The sequence below is a fragment of the Capsicum annuum genome, chromosome 11, assembly GCF_002878395.1.
Source record: "Capsicum annuum cultivar UCD-10X-F1 chromosome 11, UCD10Xv1.1, whole genome shotgun sequence".
Lineage (NCBI taxonomy): Eukaryota > Viridiplantae > Streptophyta > Magnoliopsida > Solanales > Solanaceae > Capsicum > Capsicum annuum.
In genome coordinates this window covers 28,615,173-28,637,651 of record NC_061121.1, presented here as the reverse complement: position 1 = coordinate 28,637,651, position 22,479 = coordinate 28,615,173, and the positions used below count along the sequence as shown (strand labels likewise).

The 22,479-nt window shown below is 31.7% G+C and overlaps 1 long non-coding RNA gene across 1 annotated transcript; it reads right to left on the bottom strand.

The window, feature by feature from the left end:
- Window positions 1-18,066: 18,066 nt before the first annotated feature.
- On the bottom strand, window positions 18,067-21,430 carry LOC124888680. The gene is made up of 3 exons (XR_007047355.1): window positions 20,744-21,430; window positions 19,099-19,148; window positions 18,067-18,170 (listed from the first exon to the last, which is right to left on the bottom strand). It is a non-coding gene; the product is annotated as an uncharacterized LOC124888680 (long non-coding RNA).
- Between the last annotated feature and the right edge of the window lie 1,049 nt (window positions 21,431-22,479).

Here is a 22,479-nt window from a genome sequence, read left to right as displayed (position 1 = left end):
ACCTCCGCCTCCCGACGCTGCTGACGTGTGATTTAAAGACATAAAATTAATGAAAAATATTAGAATAGAATTATGAAAATGAAATGATGTGAGTTATGATGATGACTTTTTAAATAAAGTAAACTTTTTAAAAAAAATACTTTAAAGTAGATTATTGTGTTATTATTATATAGTGAAATGATGAGAGAAATATCAAAAAATTAATAAAAAGAATAAATAGGAATGTATACCACAAAAAGTGTCACATCACTTGTCTATGATCTTCCTCTATATTATATAGAGGAAAGCAATTAAAACATCTCTAAACTTGTTCGCCAACCTACTTTATATCTTTAACTTTACGGACATTTATTTACCCACTTTAACAACTTTAAAGTGAATTAAGTTAACTGTTCGTAGCTTAGACGAGGTTAAGATTGAATTTTATTAAAACACACGCTTTATCGCTGACATAGCCATGTAAGCACCACGTCATTAATCTTTTATTCTTTTCTTTTTTGTTTATTCACGATTTTTTAAAAAATCTTTTTTTAAAACTTATATACATTAATTAATTAATTAATTTTTAAAATCACACGGGCCCATCATCTTTAATAAAGACCTCCATAATCCCTAACCTCAATTTGAATCTAATTTCTTTCAGCAACGGCAGCCAAAAAATTGAAGCTAATTGCTTTCAATAATGGCAGTCAAAACTTGTTCTAATCTCCATATCATCCATCAACAAAGTTTGTGTCTATATCAAAAGTAAAAGCTTCACGCTTATCACTTAAAAATATAAATTTTTCTTGAATTTTGAATGAATTTTTTTATTATCGATTATATGTGGTAAAAAGATGGAATCTATAAGCTTTCTGATCATAGCCTTTATTCTACATGGCAATACTTTTATTGATGGCGGATATTGTGATTTTGGCTGCGATGCCACAAATTTTATTTATCTCAAAATAAAAAACATTACATAATTAAAAAAAATATATCAAGAAAAGGATATTAAAAATACTGGTTATATATTGACGAATAAAAAAGTACAATGTGTAAAATTTTGTCAATTTAGATTTTTTGGCCTCTACTCACACTTTTAGGAGAGTGCACTCACTCTCTTTTCAAAGTACATATATCGAGAAAAGGATATGAAAAAATACTAGTTATATGTTGATGAATAAAAAAATACAATGTGTAAAATTTTGTCAATTTAAATTTTTTGGCCTCTACTCACACACTTTTAGGAGAGTGCACTCACTCTCTTTTCATGTCATTCTTAGGTGGATACTTAATTCATTTTAAAGTTATTAAGAGGGTAAATAAATGTCCGTGGAACTAAAGATCTAAAGTAAGTTAGACGGACAAATTTAAGGATATTTTGATGTCTTTTTTGTATTATACATAGATACGTACATATAATTTATAGAAATAGTGACAGGGTTAAAATTTCACTAAGGAGACTCAAAATATGAAGACTTAAACACAAGAAGAAGTCCAAAGGGGTTCAATATCTATTATGTATAAATAAAAAGATCATTTTAATTAGAGAAAAGACATTAAGTCATCCCTAAACTTGTCCGTTCAACTTACTTTTTAACACTTTAATTTTACAGACCTTTATATAACCCCCCCCCCCCCCTCCAAACAACTTTGAAATAAATTAAACAACACCCTAAAATTGTAATACCACTCTCAAAATGGCAAGTGCATTACACATACGTCATATCGTTTTCATGTCAGCACTATATCATTGTCACGTAAAAGACACATCAACTTTTTTTATTTTTCTTTAAAAAGCTCACCTTACTAATATGTATACTATATCATTTTTTAAAAATGAAAAAGGATCAAAAAGACTCCTGAACTATCTCAAATGGATTAAAAATATCCTTCATTAGTTTTTTTGCGAACAGATATCCCTCTATTAAATATTTGGCTCAAAAATACCCCTGTCACTAACAAACTTCCACCAAGCATGCTACTTGTGTAAAAAGGATCACCTAGACACTCCACGTCATCATCCACATATAAAATCTCCGTTCATAATCCTTCAGCCCATCGATCTAATTTGTCACCCGACCTGAGCCAATAGAAAAAGACCAGATCCAAGAAGCAAAACTATTAGATGAATATATCTTTATCAACCCTTATTTCATAAAATCTCAAAAAAATGATGCATCTAGAGTTCTTCTGAAAAATCATCCGTGGATTCATTTTCAGAGTGATTTGCCCAGGGTAAATAATCAGTTCACTTGGCTAAAATTGATACTTTTCCCTTCCTTTTAAAACCTCATTTCTTCTTCTCCCATTTCTTAAAAAAAAATTCTTTGCTCTTAAAATTTGTAGCAATGTCGAAAGGTTCAATTAATTCACTTGATACTCAGTATTTGAGAAGATGCTATGGTGGACTCAATGCTCTAAGTTTGACGACTTGGACCAATTCCGAATGTTGGGAGAAGATTCTTCAAATATCCAAGACCCAAAGTAAAGCGTAAACTAATTTTCATTTTGATATTTATGTACTATCATCTTTCCCGAAATGATTGATTTGCTTGTTAATACGTATTGTGATGCCTGAATTTATATATTATGTGTAGGTTAACTCATGTGGATATTGAGAGTGTCATGACAAACAACAACTACCACCAAGAGCAATAACGGTCATATTGGAGCTAAAAGCTAAATTAGATAATATGAAAGTTGAAAGAAACAAATTTAAAAGGATAGTCGGTGGAATGAAAGGGAGTGAAGGAATGATTTGGGAAAAAAAATTGAAGAATTGAATTTTATTAGTCTCCAAAAAACTGTCGAGATTAGAATTTTATAGGAGAAGGTTGAAGATATTTCAGCCCAAAAAGCAGTAAAAGTTTTGATTTTGAAGAAGAAAATCAAGAAGTTAGAAGTTGTTATTTACATGTCATGTGCTTTGTTCTTTTTGTATGTTTTAGGAATCATGAAGTGACTATATGTTCATATCTAAGCTAGCTAGAATTTATGTTAAAGTGATTCTATTTTGTTGGTTGTAATGAAGATGAAGTGTTTTTGTTATGTTGCTAATGAAGTTTAAGTGTTTGTAATAAAGTGAATGACTTATGTTGTTAATGAAATTGAGGTTTGTATTTTATTTTTGCTCCAGTGGTTGTCTGAAATTGTATTTTGGATAAAATATATAGGTAATTCTGAAATTAATTATTTTGAAATAATTTGTTTCCAACCAAACGACCAAATGCAACGATATAGCAAGATAAGACCAAGTGTAATAATCCAAAAACATGTTACAAGGTATTCAACATATTATTCTTGTAACTGAAGCAAATACACTAAGAGAAGGACTAGAGGTTTGAGAAATGAAACAGAAATAAAGTACTTGTCATATGTTGCATCATTTTCAGAACTTTAATTTCTGGTGTGACCACAATGAGCTTGTTCTGCAAACCCACAAATATACAAACTTGACATCATTTAATAAAACGCCTCACAATCTAGCTAATAATTTAATGTTGCACATTTTTTATGAAGCAAAGAGTTTTTAAGTTTACCTCTTCTGTCGTATAACTCCAACTTATTGACTTGAATGATCTACCTAGTACCATGATTATTTGAAGATGAGTTTAACAGAGTTTATGAGGGAGGGGTGAAGAGACGAGGGGGTGGAGGTTTGGAGAAAGAGAAGCATGTCTAACCATTAAGCTGAGAATGCTACAAGCACTAAGTAATCTAAGTAATGTAATTAGTTAGTTAGTTAGTGAGCTAATCATAAGGTTGTTAGACATTTAGACAGCTGGCTACGTATGCTGACTAGGCATGATAAGATCGATTAGTTACGTAGCTAGATATTTTTTGAGAATTCATTTTTTACTACTTTGTTATGTCTGAGTTGTGATTTAATGTAACAATAGTTTCTTTTCTCCTTTCCTTATCCTTCCTTCTGCTTCTTCTTCTTCAAGATCTCATTAATGGAACTTTCTTAACATGGTATCAGAGGTAGGTTCTTTGACTTCTCTGCACTGTTAAAGGTCATTGTTTATGATAGTTTAATTTTATTCTTAATCAATGCAGAAAAAATCATTCATCATCTAGGGTTGAAGATTTCACAGTTTTGTAGTTGTTTTTTTTTTTTTTGCAAAATCTACTTGATAATTTCTCTATCAAAAGCATAATGTCGACTTTTGGAGCTACAACAAGTACTGCTACAACAGAAGGTTTATTTGGATATCAATCTAGTCACGTACAAGTTGATGCAAATCATTCCCTGTACATACATCTATCTGATACACAAGGTTCTATTTTGATTTGTACTCAACTTCTCGATTCAAAAAATTACTCTCTATGGAGCAAATCAATGCACATTGTATTGCTTGAAAAAAATAAGCTAGGTTTTCTACTAGGAACATGTAGGAAAGACGTGTATCCTTCTAACTTGCACAATCTCTGGGATAGATGTGATGCTATAATGCTAGCTTAGACTATGAACACTATATCTAAGGATTTGTTGAGTACTATGATTTATGCTTTTGATTCGTACAAGGTTTGTGAAGATCGTAAGGAAAAATTTGATAAGGTGAATGCTTCTAGATCTTTTTATCTTCAAAAAGAGATAGTTACTTTATTTCAAGGTACTTCTTTAGTATCTGGCTATTTCTCCAAACTGAGAGATCTTTGGGATGAGCTGGAAGCTTGTAACACCCCGCGTTTTGGGGCTAGACATTGAATCATTGTTCCTACGTGTGTAAACTCTAATTTCATGATTTGATTTTGAATACATGTTTCATGATCATTATCCTAGTGTTTGAAGTTCCATAAAGGTAAAAAATGTTCGTAGGAATCACTTAGAGCAAAGTTGAGCTAATAGCCTTTGATTCAGCAAAATTTTTATATTCAATTCTACAAGGATCAAATTTAACATGTATAACTTTTTATTTATGTGGAATTTTATAGCTCAAGACCTACCAAAAGAAAGATAATTGAATTAGCTTTTCAATGATACTAATTTCGCCTTAATTCGATACTTGAGCAAAAATCTATGACCATTTTTATAAGAAACACTAAGGGCTCGCGATAAGCTCGCACTGCGAGGGCTATTCCCCTGGACTAGGGGTCACATCGCGAGGCTACTCCCACAGACTAGGGGGCACGCCGCGGGGGATATTCCCCTACTGTTTTAGCTTTCTATGGGCCAAGGGTTATTTGGTCCTTTTTCCACAGCTCAAAACGTCCAAAGCAGAACACTAAAAAGGGCATTACTTGTCCATCTTCCTTAAAACAACTCACCTAGAAGACCTCCTATTTCCTAAGAACAATAATCCAAGCTTCTTCTCTCAAGAACACAAGGATTCAAGCTCCAATTTCAAGATTTCTTCATGAATCTGTTCAATTAAGGTATGTGGGGTATTCATCAATGGGTTCCTTTCACCCATTGAGCCCAAAAATCCTCTTTTAGTTATAGTATGAATATATGCATGTTCAAGATGAATTTAACCCATGATTTTATTTGTAATTTGAATTCAAGCCATGTCCATATATGTTTCCATGTAAATTAAGCTATTTTATGTTCTAAACTTTCAAGAATTCATGTTATACTCAATCGATTTCATGTTAACTGTTAAATTCATGTAGTAATCCATGTGAATATGTTGTTTTCTCAAGTTTAATTCATTCCCAAGTTCAAGTTCATGTATTTTACTCAATTATTAAAATGTCTTATTTTTTGGGTCTTTGACCTATGATTTTAATCACTGTTTTAAACATTGTTATCGTATTTTATGATCATTCAGTGCTGGAGGGTTATGAATATCCGATACCTATGTAGTTTTTACATATTTCTATTTTCAAGTTACAAATCAGTCAAACCATGTTTATATTACTATATTCAGACTATCATGTTCATGTTGAGCACTTATCAGTACAGTGTCATGTCATGTTAGACCCATAATAATAGCAGTGTCATTCAGTTGGGAGTAGAATTTAGCAATAAGTAAACCTAGGTATGGGGGCTTACTCACCAGTTAGGATTAGGTCCTTAGTAGCAGTACCTAAGCTCCAGAACTACGTAGCAAGCGTAGGATTATGAGATGTCACCCGCCAGTTTAGGATTGGCACTCTCTTAGGGGTCACCCTTCAGTTTAGGACTGACTCCCTATTCCTTCGGGACTCATGATAAGTGGATCCACACAACTAGTGTTATTACCCGTGGCACGATACTGACACCCTTCCAACTGAGGTTACAGGTTAGACCCCGATTAGCTCAGATTGGGAAATGTCGGCTACATTATACCTCTCATAATTTCAGTCCAGTTATTCAGACTAAGTACAATTCAGTTTTACATAATCAGTTAATTAGTATGTAATTATCAGATAATTAGTATACAGATACCAACTAATCAGTATTCAGATATCGGTAAATCAGTAACCAGAAGTCAGTTACTCAGTATTCAGTTATCGATTATTCAATATTCAGATATCAGTTAGTCGGTATTCATATATCAGCTACTTAGTATATAGACATTAGCTATCCATTTACTTAGATTTCAGTCGTGCAGTCACACAGCCATCAACCATTCAGTTAATCAGATCTGCTTAGTATGTGTTATGTTTGGTTTGTATGTTTATTCATTCATTCTTAGTATACTTGTATATTCAGATCCATGAGTTATGTCAATTTCCACTACATATTTCAGACCCAGTATTCATGCATCATCCTTAGTACAGTTTTTACAACATATTCAACCTTACAAGAGATTTGTATATAACATTCATATTCCTACCGCTTTCTAGCTTACAGAATTATCTTCAACTCATAATTTATAAATTTCTCTATGATTTATCATTTTCACGCATAACCATATTGCAAATATATATTTCAGCAAATAACTTATATCCTCAATTTTAAAGTATGTGTTCAAGATTTCCATGACTTAGTGCATGTCTCCATATACTTAGTACATTCCAAAGTACTGATCCACATATACGTTTATGTGCTACATTGTCTTATAATGTAGGTACCAGTTATAGCACATACATCATAATCAGACAGTTTGCAGCTTCCAGTTAGCAGGTGATGAGTTCTGTTATTTTGAGGACTTCAATCAGTTATAGTACGTGCTCTATCTTATTATTACTCAATGTATTTATTAGTGGTAGTTGAAGGTATGTCCCAGCTATCTATAGTCAGTATAGTAGAGGATTCTTAGATAGTCAGTCAGAGTCATTACATGTAATTCAAGTTTCTTTCTTCAGTCAGATTTTCTTATGATCATGTTTCTACTCAATAAATTTAGTTTTTATATAATTTAATTCAAATTCTCGTATCATGCTAGTTCATGGGTTAGCTTAGGATCACTTGTGCTTCTAAGCACTGTGTTACAACTAGGGAGTAGTCCTAGGTCATGACAAAGCTCTAGTTTCTCATCCATTATATTCTTGTCCTGAATCAAAGGAATATACAACTTATTTTTAGACGTAGAAGTTATTATAGTTTCTGATGGGACTTAATGAATCACATGCTCATGTTAAGAGTCAAGTTCTAATGACTATATCTCTACCTACAATTAATCTTAATCAAGCTTATGCTATGAATGTGGAAAGTCAGAGGTTAAATGATGAAAACATAAGTGGTTCTACTCTTGGAGATAGCAGTTTAGGATCTACTATTTTATGAGCAATAAAATGACTCTTGGACGTTCTAGTAGTGGTTACAAAGGTTCTCACAACAGTTACGGTGGCACTAGTAATAACTATGGCGGATCTAGTAGTGGGTATGATGGAACCAATATAAACACACTGACAGTATTGGTTTCAATCACGGGCCTAGAATGCACTATGAACAAAGAAGTGCTTATGGAAAAGGCCATCTAGTTTGTGACTATTTTCATCTTAAGGGGCATACAGAGAAACCTTCTAAAAATTGAATGGTTATCTATCTAATAGGAAGAACAAAAGGAGGGTGCATATCTCACGTCATGGTAGTAATGCCACTGTCTATGTCCATTTCTCTATTGACTTAAGATGCCTAATGCTCTTCAATCTTTTCTTATTCAGGAATAACTTCTTCAGCTCTTTTGGTTACTCAAGATCAGTATAATCAAATTATCAAAATGCATAGTAAAGGCAAAAATATTAATGCAACTGCTAATGTTGCAACTACTGGCTCCACTAGTTTAGACACTATCTCTGCACTCATGTCAAAATATCTAGTATAGATTAGATAGTTAACATAGGATCATCAAATCACATGGTACATAGCTTGATCTTATTGAAACAATATGCAGAATTGAATGAAAAATATAGTAAATAAGTTAATTTACCTACTGGAGGTCAAGTTCCTATTAGTCATATTGGTGAATCTTCAGTTCTTAAAGATAAGAGTATGAAAGATATGTTGTTCACACAAGATTTTAAGTACAACCTATTATTAGTATCTCAACTGACTAAAAGTCCTATATGTGGTATTTTATTCTTCTCTAATTTTTGTATCTTTCAAAAAGTCTTCATTGAAAAGGTGGGGATTAGTTGATAAGATCATGGTTTATATTTGCTACAGACTGATGCTTCTCAAACTCTCACTGCAGTAAATGAGTCATCTAGTTTTGTGTATTTTTTTATTGTCTTTGGTAGTATAAATATTTGTGGTAGTTCTAGTTATTCTTGTAGTAATGGTTGTGTAACAAGCTTATGGCATAAAAGGTTAGGTCATGCTCTTATTTCAGTTCTTAGAAGAGTTGCAGACTTACATAATATCAAGATACAAGATCACCAATGCAGTGTTTGTCCTATTTCAAAACAAACAAGGCTTTTATTTCCTAAAATTACTTTCATTTCTTCATGTTCACTTGATATTATTCATGCTCATGTATAGGGCCTATATAGTTGATGAGTGGTGATTTTATCACTCATTCTCACTCATCATTCATGCACATTACCTTATTTTTAATGAATAAATAAGACATAATTGTGATTAAATGCACTGACATCCACACTTTGCAGGCATAGAGTTGAGAAGATAGAAAGATATGGATTGGAGCTTAAAATGATCAAAAGGGGATCATGAAAGTACAGTTGAAAACCTGGAGCAGAAGGGCCTCAATTACCGCGGTCGCAGTCTGCTGATCGCGATTGCGACAGTCAAGTAGGGTAAATCAACCATGGTCTCGGCCAAGCTGGTGCAATCACGATTTAGCGAAAGAGTTCAGCCCAAGGGTAAATCTGGAAATGCATATGGCTAATCCTAAATTTTACAAAAAGACTCAAACCCTAAGTAATCAATCACATTCCATCTTCCCTAATAGTTAGGTTTTGGTTCTTGAGTTCATAGCTTTCATTTTTGGAGAAGACAATATTGTATAAATTTTGGGTGAAGAATACATTGGAGCAACCTCTAAGTGGAGGAATTGCTCACTTCCATTGGAGATTTGTAGGAGTCTAAAGTTTGAAGTAACATTCACTTAAGTTTTAATAAATTATTTCAATGGAGATTATGGGTATATCTTTGTTTATTTATCTTATGTGTGGCTAGATCTCTATCTTAGGGTTATGTGTGAATAGGGATTAAAGTGTGTGTGGTTTGTTATTACTAGCTTCTATTTGGTAGTTCATATTGATAGGTTTTATCATTGCTTGACCAATTTGGTTGGGATTTGTAGGTGAAAGCCCCAAATAATCATATGGGTTTGATGGGTGAAAACTCCAAACTCTAGAAAGTTCAAAGCCATCTTCGAAAGAAGGGTTTTGGGTGAACTTTAGGAATCCATATCATCCTTGAAAGAGGGACGTGGAGACCAAATAAATGGTAGACAATTATGTGTGTAGCTTTCTAGTATATCACTATCTTAGACATAAGGGTGGTTAAGAAGTCAACTAGGTCATGGGTATTATCCTAGAAGTAGGGATGCCTAAATTGAGGTTTGGTTACCAATTGTTGAACACACCCATTAGGTATTCGAAAGAATTAATGAGTGAAAGTTTGGTGTTTTATTGAAAGACTAGCATAAAAAACTATAACCAAACCTACCCACACGTGATCTACTAAAAAGAAGTTGATTGTTAGCATCCACATGTCACTTCCCTGAGTAATACATAATTTCAAGATCTGTGCCTAATTAATAAACTCTAATTATTCATAATCCCGAATTTATACTAGAAAAACCCAAAAAGAAACATTAGTGTAGATACCTATCTCCCCTATTTTTATCTTTTTGTAATATTGGTTTGAATTTAACTTGTATCTATTTGCTTCTCGTGGATTCGACCTCGACTCTAAAGTTGAATAAATATATTGACGACGACCGTCTTGCACTTAAATTTATGTGTAAGTTGAGCATTATCAAGAGTAGCTACTCATGATGATAAAATATACTTCTTAACCTTGGTGTATGATTTTTCTAGATATAACTGGATTTTTTTTGCTAACTAGTAAGTTGATTGTATTATTCCACTTAGACATCTTAATAGTGAAGAATCAATTTGGTATTGGGGTAAAATGACTAAGAACTGACAATGGCATAGAGTTCTTTAATTCTCAAGTTACTGCCTTATTTAAATTGTTTGATATTATTCATCAAAGTACTTGTATCTATACTCCTCAATAAAATGGAGTTGTTGAGAGAAGACATGAGTATATTCTTGATATGGCCAGAGCTCTGAGGATGAGTGTGTGTTTGTTGTCGTTTATATCTTAAATAGATTACTTCTATCCTACTCAATGGTGCATTTCTTTCTGAAAGGTTGTTTCATAAAGTACCTGTTTTGTGTCACTTAAGAGTATTTAGATCCCCGTGTATGCTACTAATGTTAAAATAGCTGATAATTTTTTCCCTAGAGCTTATCCTGCAGTACATCTTCGTTACCCCTCAGTTAAAAAGGATATATATTATATAATCATACATCTAAATCTTTTTTCATCAGCAGAGATATTGTCTTTCAGGAAATAAATATTCCTTTTAAACATCTGAGTTCTAGTCCTCAGTCTTTGTTTCCAATCCTGGACTTTGTGGATGATTCACCTTCTCGTATACTTGATTTGTCTTCCCCTTTACCTTCTTCACCTTCTACAATACTTGTTGTGTCTGATCCCTTACTTTCTATTCTTTTTTGTTCTTATCCTACTTCACCACCTCATCCAAGAAAGTCTACAAGAGGTTTTAAAACACTTGTGTGAATGGCTGACTATGTCTTACCTTCAAAGCATACTAAATACTGCTTGTATCCACTCTCTCAATTTGTGTAGAATAATTCTTTATCACTTGAGAATAAAGCTTCTATTATTGCTTACTCATTAGTATCAGAACCAACTTCCTACAAGAATCTTGTCTTGACCCAAAGTGGATCACTACTATATAAGAAGAAATGAAAGCTTTTAAGCATAATCAGACTTGGTCTCTTGTTCCTCTCCTTATGAGTAAGGTTCTCATTGATTATAAGTGAGACTATAAGGTCAAATTTCATTCTAATGGTCAAGTTGAAAGGTATAAGCTAGGCTTGTGTCCAACGAGTATAGTCAGCAAGAATATTTTGACTACATTAAAATTTTTTCCCAGTAGCTAAAATGGTCAATGTTAGATCAGTTGTGACTTTAGCTACTTCTAGTGGCTGGTTTGTGTTTCCAATGGATGTTTCTAATACTTTTATGCAAAGTGATATTATTGAGGATGTGTATATGCAACTACCTAATGGGTTTAGAACCCAGAGGGATAATGTTATGATTTTCAAACTCCACAAGTCTCTATATGGCCTTAAGCAGGCTTTTAGACAGTGGAATCTAAAATTGGTAGAAACCTTATTAGAAGCAGAGTTTTTAAGTCTCGTTATGACTACTCATAGTTTACTCAAGAAGTTGGGAAAGATATTACTCTTATCTTGGTGTATTCTAGAGACTTACTAATATCAGGATCAAATATATCTCTTATTCAACAAGTAAGATAGGAGTTACAACATAGATTTAAAATAAAGGATTTGGAAAAATTAAAGTATTTTATGGGCATTGAATTTTTCATATCTCATGAGGGGATTGTCATGTGTATGAGGAAATATGTACTTTAGCTTGTTTCTGAGATGGGACTAGCAAGAAGAAATCCTGGAAATACATAGAGTTTAGTCACAAATTGATATCCAAAAACTATGACAACCATATAGGCATTAATAACACTGGTCAAGACATACATCTTGATGTTTATTGAAAGTAGAAAAGTGCAATACCTCATAGTTTTAATGCTCTTTTAATGCTTTTAAAATGACCTCTAAGACCTTTGTAGTGATGGTAGATCTCATATTGATGTTGTTAGAGGTGTTAGGGGTGTTCTAGGACCTTAAAACTAGGTATGCATCACAAAGTAGGGCTTAGGCGATGGCTAGTCATCACATTTCCATCGCCTACCTTTATTGGAAGGGTTAGGCGATGGCCTAGGCGTTGCACACCCTAAGTTAGGTGATGGGCAAGGCGCCACCCATGTCATGGATAGGCCATGGGCTAGGCACTGCCTACTTGGTGTTAGGCCATAGATTGGGCGTTGTGATGTTTTACAACTTAGGGGCTCGGTTTTATAGTTAATTCAAGGGAAATAAAGTCTTTTTGCATCTAATAACCGTCCATAAACATCTTAACACGAGATCAAAGTCCCAAAATATGTTTCAACACTCTCAAATCCCTATTTTATCTTCCCTAAACATAAGAAGAGAAAAGCAACTTAGGATTTGGACATTCAAGCTTAAAGGTTTAATATTTTCATGATTTCTTCGTCATTAAGGTACGTGGAGCTATTCTAAACTTCATGGACATAGTGAAATCGTTTTTAGTAAGTTTTAAAGCTATGAAATCATGTATTTACGAAGGTTTTTTAGAACACTTTAACGTATATGTTTTATGAACCTATGTAGATGATATAAAGTTTTGATCCTTAGGCTTTATTATGGAATTGAAACAATGTTCACGTATATATATATATGTATTTCCCATTTTGCAAATTTGAATCGAGAGCAGGATTAATGAAACTCCCTCTCTTGTTATAAAACCCTTTTGATATCAAATGTTATGGGTTGTTAAATTGCATGATTCGAAGCTTGAGATGAATGTTTTGATATTGGTGATATTATTTGTGAACTGAAGAGTGGGTGCTTTTTCGTTTTTGTATTTACAAGTGTTTTATGCGATAATTGAAAGAGTTGCATAGATTGTTATAAAAAAACTGACCATCATGTGTTGAAATATTAAAAAGGGAGAATTTGTGCATAAGTTTATACATATTTTGAAATAAGGACTTCCTTGCATTGTTTAAATATTTTTAGTGGCCAAATGATTGAGTTTCTTAAAAAATCTAAAGCAGAACATTATATGGCTTAGACATACGACTTGAAAGTCCTGTTATGACGATACCAAAATAGATAATGCTATGATAAACTCAGAATAGAATACAAATTTTATTTAGATTTTCAGATTTTGAATGCAGAAAGATGCATGTTTTGAAAAGGCTAAAAATAGGCCTAAAGAGAGTTAGGTGGTTACCCAAAGAAGGCGTGAGTTCAAACACTCTTTGTTCAAAACCATTTTTTGCTGATACGGGTTATTATATCCTGAAAGAGGGATTATACGGTGGCCTAGTACCCTGTGGCGTATTAGAATCAAAACTCCAACCCTTGCGGCAAACTTAGGCTGGTGGCTTGGCCGCTGAGTTATGGGCGGACTCCATATAGGCCGTGGGGTCGTAGAATTGTAGGGTGTACCACCTAGCTCAGAAGTAAGACAAAGATGTTGAGTTGAGATCTACAGGAATGTTTTAAAGTTGTTAATTATGCCCATGAATTTTCAAATGTTTTATGATGACATACCTTTTATGAAATGCTCTCACTTATGTTATATATATCGATATTTTGTTTTTGGTTGCTCTACGTACTAGTATAATTGTATTGACTCCCTATATTTCAGGATCTGAGGCTCAGTCCTAGGGACCTGCTAAGCTGTAGATTGGTCTGTCAGAAGTTTGTAGTTGGTGAGTCTCCCTTATTTCGGAAGGCCTTAGTTATGAAATATTGTCATTTGATTTTAGCTTATGGTTCGATCGGGGGCCTTGTCCCAGTTTTCAGATAGATATTGTTTTCATTATTGTTAGAAATCTCGTAGACTAGTATCAGTTGTTTTGAATGTTATGAACTAAATTCCATAATGTCAATGGAAGTAAGAGATTGACCATGATTCCATTTTATTATCTTTTCACATTTTCTTATAGTGTATGATTAGTGTACATAATTACCAGATAGAAAAGGACGCTCAAACCTCCATGGTTCGAGATATTCATCGCAGTTAGGGCCTCGATTTGGGTCATGACAAAAAAATTAATTAGTGGACTGTTGTACTTAATCATGACAAGGCTTGATATTTCCTTTGCAGTTCAAGTACTTAGTCAATTTATGCATTCACCTAAGATATCGCAAATAGAAGTAACATTGAAAGTAGTTAAGCATGTGAAAAGAACTATTGTTCTTGGTCTGTTCATGAGTAGTTGAAGATGTTCAAAAATTTTATCTTATTGTGACCCTGATTGGGGTGCCTGTGTGGAAACTAGAAGATTTATAACAAGGTATATAATCATGTTTGGAGAGGCTGTGATTTTCTAAAAATCAAAAAAATAAGGGACATTGTAATGAAATTCTGTAGAAGCTGAGTTTAGGAGCATGGTTACAATAGTTGCTGAGATAGTATGGCTAAAGGGGCTATTCAATGAACTAGGAATTGAACTACATCTACCAGTTTAATTATTTTAAGATAGCAAAGATGCAATTCAAATTGCAACACATTGAAGTTTCCATGAGAGAACTAAGCATTTTGATATAAATTGTCACTTTGTTAGGAAAATAATTATCGGTTGTTTGATTCAAACACATCACATAGGTACAAAGGAGCAGCAACTAGATTTGTTAACTAAAGGCCTATACAAATTGTAGCTTGATATATTAGCAAGCTGGGAATGAAATATATTTCAGTCCTCGGCTTAAGGGGGAGTGTTGAGCTAAGAATACTACAAGCATTAAGTAATTTAAGTGATGTAATTAGTTAGTGACTGAGTGAGTTAATCATGAGGTTGTTAGGAAGTTAGACAGCTGACTACTTATGCTAACTAGGCATGATAAGATCGGTTAGTTATGTGTATATATATAGAAGTAGTAGTAGTTAGATACTTTTTTAGAATTTATTTTTTACTACTTTGTTCTCACTAAGCTGTGATTCAATGGAACAATAGTTTCTTTTCTCCCTTCCTTCTTCTTCCTGCTTCTTCTTCTTCTTCTTTAAGATCCCATTAATAGAGCTTTCTTAATATTAACTATGACCAACTATTTGTGTTAGAATTTAGTAAATAGTAGAAAATGGAGATTCAAAACTTTCCAGCAATTGTCTATGTATTTCTTTCTCGAAGAATTTTGAACTGAGAGAATTATGACATTTTTTAAGTAGCAGTAATGTTTCAGTTTGAAATATTATATAATTCTACCTTTTACAAATCCATGTAAAGTCAAGATAATACAACCGGAAAAAATCAACATCAAATATAACTCAAATGCACTATATTGTAATAATCACGTAGAACTGAAATAACAAGACCAAAGCTAACATTGAATTGATTCTAGAGATAGGTAATCTTATGACAAAACACCAAATCTATCATAGCTTGTGGGACTCAGGACCATCACCACTAATCTTAACAACTTGTTATCCAAGGATTAGTAATTCTTTATTCCTTATCCCCATAGCAAACGAGCTTTAAAAAGTCCACAGAAAGACAGAGTAGTGTTGGATATTGTCAAAATATGCAACTGCAAAATTTCAGCATATTGTAATATGTCATTTGTTATATGGCAAGCTTTAATTCAACTCACATTTCTAAAATAGCAAACACTTCGGCTCCTTAAGTTGTCACATGCCACACTAGATCATAATCTTACAACTTTAGTTGGCATCATCACAACATACTAAATTAAAAAATCTATGAATACTTCATCCAACTACATAGCCTGAGAAAGAACATTTCACCAGTAATCACTTTACTTCACCTGTAAACACACTTCATCACAAATCAAGAAATCAACATAATAAATTCACACAACAATAAGTAAGAATCTGAAAACAAATGCACTTTACTGTTGCTAGATTTGAAGAAATAGAAATGAAAGTCTAATTTCACTAGAGAAAGTTGAATATGAATTAAACCAAAGAGGAGTTGCATTCATAAAAGTTTCACCAGATGCATTCATAAAACATATATTGGAAGATGTATTCATAAAACATATATTATTTTGAATTCATTAGTAAGTACCGATCATCAATATAATAAAGTCATCAATACAATAATGTTTCACTAAATTCAAGTCAAAATAAAAACATACATTAATTTGAATCTATCTAATTTTGCCAAAAAAATACAGATACACTTGATTGTTTTGCATCAACTTTAATCAAAAACAAAGTAAAAACATTCAATGCTTAGCACTAGTCACAACATATTAATTTTGAGATTTTTTACTAGCTTTTCTAGTCTTCAAATTTTTCATTTTCTTCTCTCTTGCATTTTTCAACTAATTACTAGAGATCACTTATTTTCTTACAAGTAAGCTTAGAGGGTGAATAAGATAGATTTGTAGGTTCATTAACTCCAGCAAGATCACCTCTAAAATATATCAATCAGCTACTAGAAAAGGATGAAATTCTAGGAGTTTGCCTCGCCAACAACCTTGTACGTCTTTAGGAATAGTTTGAAGCCTAAAAATAAATCACTTTCAAGCTTCTTAACAGGACCAAATGATTCATACTGCTGTTGTTGTGGGAGCTTAGGTGTGGGCATGAAATGGTCCACTTCTTCTCGTGTTAGTTGAGGAGCTGAACTATTAACATCATCTTGCATCTCTTCTTGAACTTATTCTACTTTAGTTTTGCTCATTTTACACTTCAATCCTGTCCTTGTTCTTCTTCAACAAAATTGAAATGCATAAAATTACTTTATGTAAATATTCATAATTTTTTTTATATAAATATGCATAAAATTATTACCTTGCATGTCCTTATATTATGTGTTACTAAACCACACTTACTACATGTCATTCTAGTTTCCTTTCTTTAGTGAGCTCATTCTCCTAATCTTTTAATAATTGCATCTTTTTCTCTTGTTCTTTTGATTTTTGATCTCCCAATAGTTTTGACTAAATTAGGTAGATTCATTGCAGGTTTTGACAAAATATTCGAAAAAATTTCACTTGGTGTAGGCAATAACTTGGCCTTGTATGTCTTCAAGTAAATTTTTTACTACACGATAAATTTATTTTTTTTATTTGATCAGATTTCATTTTGCTATGCTCTATATCATTAATGGCATGAGGGCAGAGAATTTCAGTCAACTTGCAAGGCCTACAATTTCTTATCCACCAAGTTTACTATGTACTATCTTCATATTCAATCACTGCATAGTTAATATCGTCATTAAAATTAACAGTACAGAATTAAACTATCTTTTCATGGACAATGTGCAATTTCATATATTTAGGATTGAAATTATCCTTTTATTTGTTTGCTCAATTTCCTTCTCTTTTAACCTATTCATTATCTTGACTTTTATTTCTTCAAGCACCTTCAAGATTGGATTGTCCCTTAGTTATAATATCCAAGAGTTAAAAAAAATATAGTAAAATTATTATTAACCATTTAATTTTTGTAAACAGTGTCCACATATGTCCTACACCACTTTTCTGATTTAAAGTTTAATAAGTCTTTGACAGCTTTCTGTGATAATGCAACAAGTGCACTCAATTGGTCCTTAAAATCTTTTTCATAGGTACTCCAAACAGACTACAAAACAGTTTCTTCATCTCTGCCGACCTAAATTTTTTGATTCGGTTGGACTCAACATGCCTAACACGATACCTGTAAATCACTAAAACTGAATAGTTAGCCATAAAAAAAGTTTAGCGTCATAAAGTACTTGTGATGGATTAAATAAAAGACATTTTTCACTGCATCTATCAGTTCCTAATCATATAAAATAAATAAATATTTAAAAAGTGGACAAAATAATTCAAATAAACACAAATTTATAAACATAAATTTACCTCTTTCATGTCAAACATAAAGGTGACACTTTCACCATTTTTCAGATTTAATAACTTTTCTATCAGTTTTAGAAATCATGTCCAGGTCCTTTTCGTTTTCTTATCCACTGCATTCCATGTCAAAGGATAGATACAATTATCAGAATATTATCTCATAGACACAAGTAGTTATCTCTTGTACTGTCCTTTCAGAAAAATTTCATCTAGGCTAATGAAGAGTCTCAACCCTTTTTTTCATCCCAAATTTAGTGCATTAAAATATATGTACATTCTAAGAGATTTTTGTTTTATTGTGTTCCAACCTATCTTTTAATAAATTTATCACCACATCGTTATCTGAATTACTCAACGTAATTTCATTTGCATAAGCCGCTAATTTATTGTACTTATAAAAAATTATCTTTCCTTTTTTAAAATGCCATTCTCTTTTCTCATTTTAACATTGAGGGATTAATATTTAAATTGAATTGATCATTCAAGTTTTGTCTCATATTCTTGATCTTGAACTTGTGATTATTCTGTACTTTGTCCTTGAAATATTAGGATAAAAAACTGTGGTTGCTCTAAGGTTTGTAAATACATACTCCCAATATGCTTTTCAATTAAGGTTTTAACCTTAAATTTTGGATCTATACCATATAGCAAAACTGAAATGACAAGTGGGCAACCATCCTCACATGCATGCCTTAATCATGTTTTTCCACCTTGTTCCACTTCGAGTAGTTTCTTATTTGAAAGGGCATACAAATCCACAACTCTTCTAGCCTCTTTCTTATCCTCTAAATTCATTAAAAGATGAAGTTTTTTGTAATGATCAAACTTCTCATTCACTTTTCTCTTCTGTTGCATCTTAATGACCTCTAACTTCTCAAATTTATACTCCTCATTATTTGACTCACTATTATCATTAAGATCAGTTTCTAACTCGACATTAGTTTCATATTCACACTCAATAAACTGTACTTCAGTATGGTGGATTAAAGTTGGAGAAGAAACACATTCTTCAAAATCATCAACAACATACAAATGAATTACCTTGAATTATTCACTGAATAATGATCGGAGTATCTTGTTACCTTCAGACCCTACAATCAAGAAAAGTTTCCTACATGAAATATTCATAAGTAATTCTTTCACAGCCACAAATTTTAAATTTTTGATATGTAATTTATCACATCAGAAGCAATGTCTCTCCTATTAGCAACATATTTCTCTTCATATATTAGTTGAGAATTTTTAATTCATTTACTCTCATAGCATAACATAAGATTGATAAACAAATCTTTCATGTTTAATTATCTGAAAAATAAACACATTCAATCATATTTGAGGGTCACATCATAGAAGTAAATAATTTAAATTTGTATTTTAATTATTGTAAAGGAAGAGTTTACTGGTGAATTTCAGCTTTGTCAATTTAAGAATTTCAAACTTAAAAAAAAAAAAAAAAGCAAAACATAGATGACCACATATTTATTATACTTAAAAAAATATAAGGAAACTTTCAACTAGCAACACAAAAATAAACAATGAAAAAAAATATTGGGATCACATAATTCATTTTGACACAATACACACACACACATATATATATGATCAAATTCGGATAATAAGAATTAAAAACATATAATTTTACATTAATAAAGTAAGCACTTTGAAAAATTTATACTAAAATAAAAGCAAAACATAGAGGGACCACATGTTTTCTACACTTAAAAAAAATAGAGAAAAGAGAGCTCTCAACCAGCAGCATAATGATAAACAATGAAAAAGCGCATTGAAATCACAGAAGTCATATTTGATTAATAGAATACAATACATAATCAGAATTGAAAAATATAAAAGACAAATTTTATCGAACAAAAAAGATTAAGACCACACATAATCAGATAAAGAAAATTAAGAACCACAATGCACAAGACAAATTCTCAAAGGAATAGACAAATCCTAATTCATATTCATGTCCGAATCAATCTGACCTAAACTCACATAAATATTACTAAATTTAACATGACCAAATAGGACCATAATATACATCACAAAGATTTTAAAAGAATTCAAACTTCTAATTATCCCGTATCTGAATTTAAAATGTCAACATAATATCATTGCATGCATGATTTTGAGATTTTAGGTCCCAACTTAAAAAATTTTCTAATCTAATAGCAAAATTTTAAAAGGGAAAAGAACTCGTAAACAAAGCTCGTAGTCACGTACCTAATAGCAAAATTTTAAATATCAAATAATTCAAGTCGTCGCATCACCAGATTCAGGAGAATCCTAGATCGATTTTCAGAAGAATCCTAGATGTATCAGTTTTTTTTGAAGCCTTTATGAAATGAGGGTTTCTGATGATATACTCATATACTAGTTTTGTCTTTTGAATCGAGTCATTTTTTATTGGGTCAGGTTGGATGATAAATTAGGTTGATCGAGTTGAGAGTTTTAAAAAGGAGATTTTATACATAGACGATGATGTAGAGTGTCCAAGTGGCCCTTTTTAAATAGGTGGCATGCTTGGTGGAAGTTTGTTAGAGGGAGGGACATTTTGGAGCCAAATATTTAATATAGGAGTATTTTAAATCAAAAAACTAACAAAGAATATTTTTAATCCATTTTAAATAGTTTAGGGGGTTTGACCCTTTTACGTTTTAGAAAAGATAATAATAAATAAACTCACTTCTTTCTTGTTCTTCAAACTTCCACAACCCGCGCCTTTATCCTTGTGATCCTCCACACTCTTCATTTTTTCTCTTGCTTCAATTTTTCTTTTCACCTTCTTCTTATTCGTTTTGCACCCTAAAAATCAATCAATTTACAATTTTAAAACTTGAAGGAAAAAATCAACAATGTACATCGTATTTGAAGAACCATAAATACAAAAAATTTAAACTAAGACATGTTGAGCAGCTTTAGAGCAAAAAAGAATTAATCATATCTTGTTTTCAATAATATTAAGTATTAAATATCATAAAATTTAAAAAAATTGTTCTACTTGTAAAAAATTGAATTTTAAAAGAAGAAGAAATGATTCCTTTTTCCTTTAATTAAGCTTTAAAAGAAGAAGAAATGATGATTTCCTTTCTTCTCAGTAATGAAATTTATGAAAAAAGTGTTAAAATCTTAACTTCATTATCTACATTCTTTTCTTTCTTGAAAAAATTGATAAAATGTGGTAGAGATAGAGATGGGGAGTTTAAAAAGAAGAAAAAGAAAATCAAATTTGCGCAAAGAAGAAAAAGACAGGGTAGGGGTGATGAGGTTCGAATGAAAAAGGGCATGGGGTGATGGATTCGAAGAAGAAGGGGCATTTTAAAAAGAAAAAAAAATTAATTATATCATAATGGAACATCTCTTTTCATATAAAAAATGCATCTATGATTTTTTTGTTGTTTCTTTTTATGCCACATCACTATTAAGTGTGACATTAATTCACTTCAAATAAGATTATGAGGTATAAATAATTATTGATAAAGTGAAATTATTAAAATCGGTTGAAAGAATAAGTTTAGAAGTGTTTTAATAACTTTTCTTTTTTGAATATGTATAAATAGTTTAATTTTTTATTAAAAAAAATTTAGATGAACTCCTTGATCCTAATTGGCTCCGTCACATTATCGAGATAGGCATGTTTCGCTAGATTGTCTCTTATTCGATGTTAGAAACTTGAAAAGTGCACTGCAACCACTTCTACCAATAACTTCAGTTATTATATTTTTTTTCAATAAATTATGCTTGTAACCAATTTACGTTAACAATATTTTGATGGAAATTAGTAATCAAATGTGATTTAGTTGTATGAAGCAAATATTAAGTTAAACGTCATTTTTTCTTTTTTTGGGTGGTGGTTTAGTTATTTCTTTTCTTAGATTTTGGATATATATTGATTGAGAAGAATTATTTTCACATATATATTATTGTGAGAGTGCTGGACGAGTTGACGTGGAATCTAAACTTACTGAACCAATATTTTCTATTTATTTCAAACACAATTAGAGTTGAAATCAAATGTTACTCAACTAATAGTTATATATTATTTAAGAAAGTCATCTTTATTTTAATTATGATTTTCTTCAATAAAAGAAACAACCTTCTATAAAATAACGATAGTTGAATAATCAGACGAGAAATCTAACTCGAAAAGGCACAAGTTGTATTCTTCTAGAAAAATACATTCTAATTATATGGTTGTAGAGTTATAATCAAATATAGAATATTGGATATGAAAGGGACATAGATATATTATATGCCTTCCGTCTCAAATTGTGTGTCGTCATTTTTTTTTGTTCGTCTCAAAAAGAATATCGCATTACCTTATTTGGTAAGTTTTTAAAAACACAATTATAATTTTACCCTTAATGGTCCCACTTGATTTTAAATACTATTACTTTTTTATTTGTTTTTTGAATTAAAAGT